Source organism: Quercus suber, unplaced genomic scaffold (assembly GCF_002906115.3).
Source record: "Quercus suber isolate HL8 unplaced genomic scaffold, Cork oak 2.0 scaffold_36, whole genome shotgun sequence".
Classification (NCBI taxonomy): domain Eukaryota; kingdom Viridiplantae; phylum Streptophyta; class Magnoliopsida; order Fagales; family Fagaceae; genus Quercus; species Quercus suber.
In genome coordinates this window covers 2,026,781-2,033,766 of record NW_027069501.1, presented here as the reverse complement: position 1 = coordinate 2,033,766, position 6,986 = coordinate 2,026,781, and the positions used below count along the sequence as shown (strand labels likewise).

General features: G+C 33.6%; 1 long non-coding RNA gene across 1 annotated transcript; it reads left to right on the top strand.

Moving 5' to 3' along the window:
• Positions 1 to 3,990: 3,990 nt before the first annotated feature.
• LOC112023304 (uncharacterized) lies at positions 3,991 to 5,000 on the top strand. Its single transcript, XR_002884023.2, has 2 exons — positions 3,991 to 4,440; positions 4,554 to 5,000. It is a non-coding gene; the product is annotated as an uncharacterized LOC112023304 (long non-coding RNA).
• Positions 5,001 to 6,986: the final 1,986 nt, after the last annotated feature.

Genomic DNA, 6,986 nt, shown 5'->3' with positions numbered 1-6,986 from the left:
ACAACTTTTTTCCCAAGATACTGTCTCTAATGTCCTGAATATTCATGTACCACTACAACCTACATAGAATAAGCTTCTATGGGCTCCAAATTCAATCGGAAAATTCTCAGTACATGGCCTACTTAAAATGGAAGATTGGAAAATATTCTGGAAAGCTAAAATCTAAGAAAGACTGAAACTGTTGTTATAATATTTATCATGGGAGACACTACCCACCCACCAAGGCTGTGCTAAGCTTTAGAATCACAACAGTTGTGGATGAATGCACATTTTGCCAATGCCCAAGTGAGTCTGCCCTTCATTTATTAACACAATTCCCTTTCACAATGCAAGTTTAGGCCAATTCAATGTGGGCACTACTTCTCAACTCAATGAACTTCCCTTCAATTGCTCATTGGGTTCAATTTTTAATAAATCCTTGCTCTATTATGCCGACAATGAGAGAGAATACAGTAGATAGTTTTAATTGATGATATTTTTGTTATGTTAGATAGTTTTAATCATTGGTCAATCTCTATTGTTAGAAGAGATGCTAATTTTGCTGCCCATTTTCTGTCTAAGTGAGCCTTTTGTTCTAACAAGTTTGGCTCCTTTAAACACTCAGCTCCCTGATAATGTTGTTCTAGAGGACACTTGAGTACCTTAAGAGCTTTTCTTTCTTTTATCTTTCTAATAAATTTTTTTCATTCTGCCCAAAAAACAATGGGCTGGGCTAAACAGTAATTAGGCACCATGAAGTACAGGTTCACTTAGCATTTTATGGCTGTGCTTGGGCCTGGGTTGTATTGTCTTCATATTCAGTATGTCTCGGTCAAAAATAGTACTTGGGGAATTTCTTCAGGCCTTTTTCGGCTGAATTTATTTGTGGGCTTTTAGATATTAAAACTTCGATGCCTATCAGAAACATTAGCTAACGTGTTATTAAATGGGGGAAAAACATTTACAGAAAAATAATAAAGAAATATTTGAAGTGTATGTTAATCTACTTTTTTGGGATTAAGAGTGATTGCACCATGCAATTACCACTTTATATGAGATGTAAAAGTTAATTAGTTTTGTTTTTTTTTTTTCCTCAATCAGTTTCATTGGATTAAAAAAAAAAATTATTAACTTTTTGAGTGACATAACATTAGTTTGGGAGGAAAAACTCAGTCAGCTTCCCTTTGTTTTTATTTTTTGTTATATTGTGGGTAAAAAAACATTCAATGACATTAGTGTACTGGGCTTGACATTTTTTTTTTTTTTTTAAATTTTATTATGGGAATCTTGGGCTTAACTATTGTGAAACACGTAAAGATAACGGCTAGGAGCCCCAACTTTCAAATATTGATTGGGTTTGGGTCGAACCCTGGGTCAATTAATGGTGGATTGGTTGCAATTTCATAAGGCACCCAGGCCCAGATATAGACTGCAAGCTTGGTTTGTGGAGTCGGAGAAAGATCGTATAATTTGTATGTGGAAGAATATGTAATTGGCCCTAAGCTCAAGCCCATTATCAAACAAAAAGAAAATTTAGTAGAAGTTTGAAAACATGATAATCATGTGACAGACAATGGAGGATTAGAAATTAATTCTACATGGATAACAATCATAGTGGAAGTGGAACCATTAGTAATATGTATGGTTGTTAAAGAGAAGTAGGAGTAGTATTACATGTCAAAATAGCTGGAGGAAGAGTTATGTGGTGTAGAGATTAGAGAGCAGAAAAGGATGCAACTTGAGAATTAGATAAGACATGATTGAGGAGTGTCTCTAGCTTAGTTTTTGAAAACGTACATTTGATAGAAGAGAAGTCTCAATGGAGGTGATGATGAGCTTGAGTTAGCTAAGGAGATTGTATATATGCTGTTTAGTTCCGGATTTGGATAGCCTTAAGCCAAATTGATTTTAACATGTGGGGAAAAATTATTATGTATTGTGGAAGTATAATAACGTGGTACTCTTTCCTCTCACGTATATGGTAAACCCAATAATAAATTTAATTAGTGGAATCACCGTATTTTCGGGAGTACCTAATTAAGGAGGTTGGGATAAATGCCAAATGAGAGTAGTTGGGGATGATGTGGACAAGGCAATGTCACCATGTTGTGATCGATGAGAATGTAAACGAATTTCCTCTAGAACAATTTTGTTCAGAACTTGGCCAATTGTGGGTAGAGGAGTGCAGTGAAATAATTGGTTGTGGTTAGACTCAAAGTCGTCACGGAGACCCATCATGAACAAATGATGTTGAAGTTTCTCTCGATACTTATGAAATTTCATAGTCCTTGAGGCACCCATCAGAAAGAGAGCAGATTGATAAACTAAAACGTGCATAAGAGCTAACGCTGTTTGACACCATAAGAGCAAGTGTAGCATGTATATCCTAGACTTCCTTGGTTGTATCGAAATGACCAAACTTTAGACTGGTGAATGGAGTTGATAAGTTGCGAAACCATGTGATAATCTTAATGATTGGTGCTTTCCCAATCTTCAAGTCTTGAGACAAAGGCATCATCAGTCTCATATTGTTTCTTGGTAGGTGCTTTATGTGATCTCTGGTAAAATAATATCAAACCCTGTGACCCTTGAGGAAGCTGCGCATAGACAAAGCTGAAAAAGTGTAATTATTCTTATCAAGAAGTACTTGAATGGGATGAACGACATGATTTTGTACCAAAGAAAATTTTGAAATTAGCATGAAAAATCGTGTAGAGAGCAATCAACGGTCCATGACTTATACAATAAATGTGACGTGGTAGGTGATGTTCCAAGTTGCTGTGATGAATATAATGATATAGCCAATAGTGTGGCACTGATATAATGATAAGTTAGCCTCTGCTACTCTTTGTCCTCCCATTAACTACAGCCACAACAAGGATCAAAGAACGTCTTAAAGTTCGCCTAAGTTTTTTGTTTTTGTTTTGTTTTGATTTTTTTTAAGAAACATAATGCATTTTACATTCAGATCTGTTTAGAATTTACTTATTTTACTGAAAATACTGTAGATAAAGATAAAAATTAGTTGAAATAGTACAGTTGGACGTATGAATAATACTAAAAAGTGTAGTGGGGTCAATGTATGATAGCAAAAATAAGTTAAATAGTAAAATAAATTGGCTTTTTGAGTTGGAGTACTCAAACCCACACACATTATTATATAAGTTGAAATATTTTGTAAATAATGTAAAATGTAGTTGGAATTTGTTTCCAATTCTCCTTGCAAACAATTTATTTTCTATAAGTCTTAAATAACTTAAAAATGAAGTACGAAGCAAATATAAGTAAATTGATCATTTATATTGTAAAAAAAAAAAAAAGAAGACTTTAATAATATAAGAAAAATGTAATTTTATTAAGAACTTACTAACATATGCTGAGAATATGACATAAATAATTATTGGGTTATGCTAACGAGTGACCCTAAGGTATTGGTTAATAATCCATTTTAAGAAAATTTTAATACAACTTTTATAAAAAATGAAAAAAGTTGTCAAAATATTAATTACTTTTTTTTTTTTTTCATTTCTCATAAAAATTTTCTTTAAATTGATTATTAATCAGTACCCTAAGGGCACTCGTTAGCATTTTCAATAATTATTAATGAAGCAGCTTCTTTTTCTACACAAATTTCTCATCCAAAACATAATTGAAGTGGGCTAAAATGACTGAAATGGATCGAAATGGACCGTAGTGAACCGAAATAAATTGTACTGAACTGATATAGACTAAATAAACCAAAATTGACTAAATTAGGTTGAATAGACGGAATGGACAATAATAAATTGAAGTGGGCCGCTCTAAGTACGAAGAGTGTGCATAATTGCATATTATCCTAGGCCCCTAAAGATGTTGATCACTATAAAATTTCAGCCAAACAGATCATAAAAGAGGCAAAGCCAACCACCCAAATTATAGTATACGAGAAATCTTATCGAAATAATGGTACTCCCGTTGGGACACCAAAAGGTGTCATATCCTAAATATTACGTGATATTCGTGACCCACAGATAATAGACAAATTGAGAAGCATGAGATTGTCTCCCATGGTAATGGTGGGGACCTCTAGGAAAGAGTTTTTCCGGATGTCATCTCTCATAATTCAATGCATAGGGCACAAAAAGGAGAAATGGATAACAAGAAAGAAAGTTAATGGGGGTCTTATTGATGATGGGATTTTGAGAGTGGTTGAAGCATTACAATAAAGTGATGACTTTATGTGTGAGCTGGTTAATGGAGCTTATTATCACATCCGTGAAGCAAGAGAAGGACATAAAGATAATAATATTGCTTACACATTAAGTGTTAAGTCACAGTTCACGCACATCACTTTTTTGAATTTTTAGCCATAGCCAATTCCGTCTCTTTCTCTGTCTTATCCACATTTAAAAGCATGTAGACTCCATGGGCAAGTTCTTTGTGGAACACAGGCCATTCTAGAGCCTTCTTGCAGAGAGAGAGGTACCAAAATCTATTCTATATATTAATTTGTCTTGCTTTCACTAGTTAGTTTTACTGACATTGAAGTTTTATATATCTTCAACTACCAAGTATATATCTCGTTTATATTGCAGAAGAAATTAATTATAAGGAGACCACAATGGAAAGTGAACAGATAGCTAAAAAGGAGATGAAGGTGGAGATTCCATCAGATGCTGAACTTGTATCAGCCATGTCTGGGCTTGCAAGACAGCCGAGTGGTGCAAAGAGCAATTGTCTATGCTCTCCAACCACGCACGCAGGCTCATTCAGGTGCAGGCTTCATCGCACCCCAGGTCTTCAGCGAACAAGAAGCATGGACTCCAATAGTTCCCTAAGGGATTCAACATCAAAGGCAAACACGACCACGGCTGATTCTGCTAGTAATGAAAACACAGTACACGCTCAGTGATTCACATAAATAAGTGCATGTTATTGTCGCTATTGTACTTCGTTATTGCTCCTACAGCTTGAGTTGTATCTATTTGCTTATTGCTTTTATAATTGTTAATCCACCAATTTCGTTGCCAGAATTTTCTAAACGCAGTGTCTCTTCGACCTTTTGAAGTAGCAATAACCAATAATGGTATGCCATGTGGATGATTTTTTTTTCTCTTTTCTTTTCATTTTAAATTTTGATTATTTTATAAGTAAAGTAATATATAAAAAATTATGATTGATAGAATATAAAATAAAACACGAAAAGTAAAACAAATGATTTGTGTTCGTAATAACAAGCTGATTCTTTTTCTTTTTTACCTTTTTATCCATTTTTTTTTTTTGGAAATAAAATGAAGAACAATAATTTTAAGTGCATATTTTACAACAACAAAAGGGATAGATGGCAAGAGATTTGTAACTCAGTGATGCCTAATTCTTCCAATTAGGAAATATGAGTTCAAATTCTCATCTCCTCTCTTAGTGTGGGTTTGGATAGCAATTAATCCAGCGTCTGTGCTTTCAAAGCGCGTTTTCTCTCTTTTTTTTTTTTTCTTTTTTTTTTTGCTGCATTTGTTGACTTTGAGATACAATATTTACTGTTCATGAACAGTGTATGCACTGTTCATGTATTATGCATGCACTGTTCATACATTAAAAAATATTAAAAATAGATCCTATGGTACTATTCATACATTTAAAAATTATTTTGCTACAGTGTTGTTAGCAACAATCAATTTTTAGCAATAATAAATAGTATCCAAACGGATTTTTAATTGTTGTAACGGGGAAAACATAACATAGAAAATAAATATAAAGCAACCCATAAGTCATACATATGAATTTTCTGTGGGTTGTCAAGATTCATGTTGTTTACATTATTGTTAGGATTCATATATTAGTTGGCAACAACAATAGTCAAAACATGTTAAAATTGAGTTGTACCAATAAAATTTTGATAGGGTTGAGTTTGGGTAAGTTATGCTAACATGTCGTTCGAGAAGAGATCAATATAAAAAGAAGTTCAAAGTTCTGAAATGGTTGTGAGTCAAATTAGTGAGTTATCTATGGAAACTGTAGAGTATAAGTACTAAGGTTTTGTTCTAAATTGTAAAACTATTTCTTTTATAGTGGATTGCCTTAGTTGGGGTAGGATATAATCGTAGTAGTTTTTTCTCTGGAGAGTTCTTTTGTCTCTTTTCACTTCATCAACATATCCAAAACAAATCCCCAAGGCCTACAAAACTTCACCTGCCAGCAAATTCAAGCCCACAAACCACGGAAATAGCCCATGAAAAGCATCTTATGAATTTGGTCCAATTTGGACACATAAAGTCAAGCCCAAAAAGCCACCAATTCAGCCTATGAAATCCGTGAGTAGGAGACAGCAATAACGGCCAGACTAGGGCCCACAATATCCACCTCACAAGTACTGCTTGTGTGGTGGGGGGATCACACATGGAGAAACACCATGTTTGTTGAGTAGACAACCTTTACCCGACACATGTTCTCATCCCAATAAAAAAAAATCAATCGCCATTTAATGCTATTTGTTTTGATTCCTCAAATTTGAGAAGTTATTAGCTACACAGAAGAACTGCTAAAGTAGTCTTCTCAACCGGTGAAATAATGATACTTATTCAAATATGTGAATCAAATTCTTAATCAACATAAAAATAAAAAATAAAAAAAAACTACTAGGTAATGTCACATTTACATAAATGACAGCATTTTATTGGTTAGAATGACCAGCAGAATTACTTCAGCAATCCTCCTAATGAACTTAATAATTGCACATGAGAAGAGAAAAAAAAAATCAAATAAAAAGATAACGTATCAAGTCTAGAAAAGGCACATTCCCTTTAGGGAAGCAGTTTTTGTTGTCTTTAGTCATTCTGGAGATCTGATTTTGGGGAAACCATAATCAATCTGCCATTTTTTAAGTTTTCAATGCCCAAAGTTAGTGAATAACAATATCTAGCAAATACAAAATATTTTCTTTTCATTTAGTAGACTTGTTAATGATCTTAAGATCTATATATATTTTAAAGTTGAAACGTAGCATTTATTGTTATTATACTCCAGTTGAG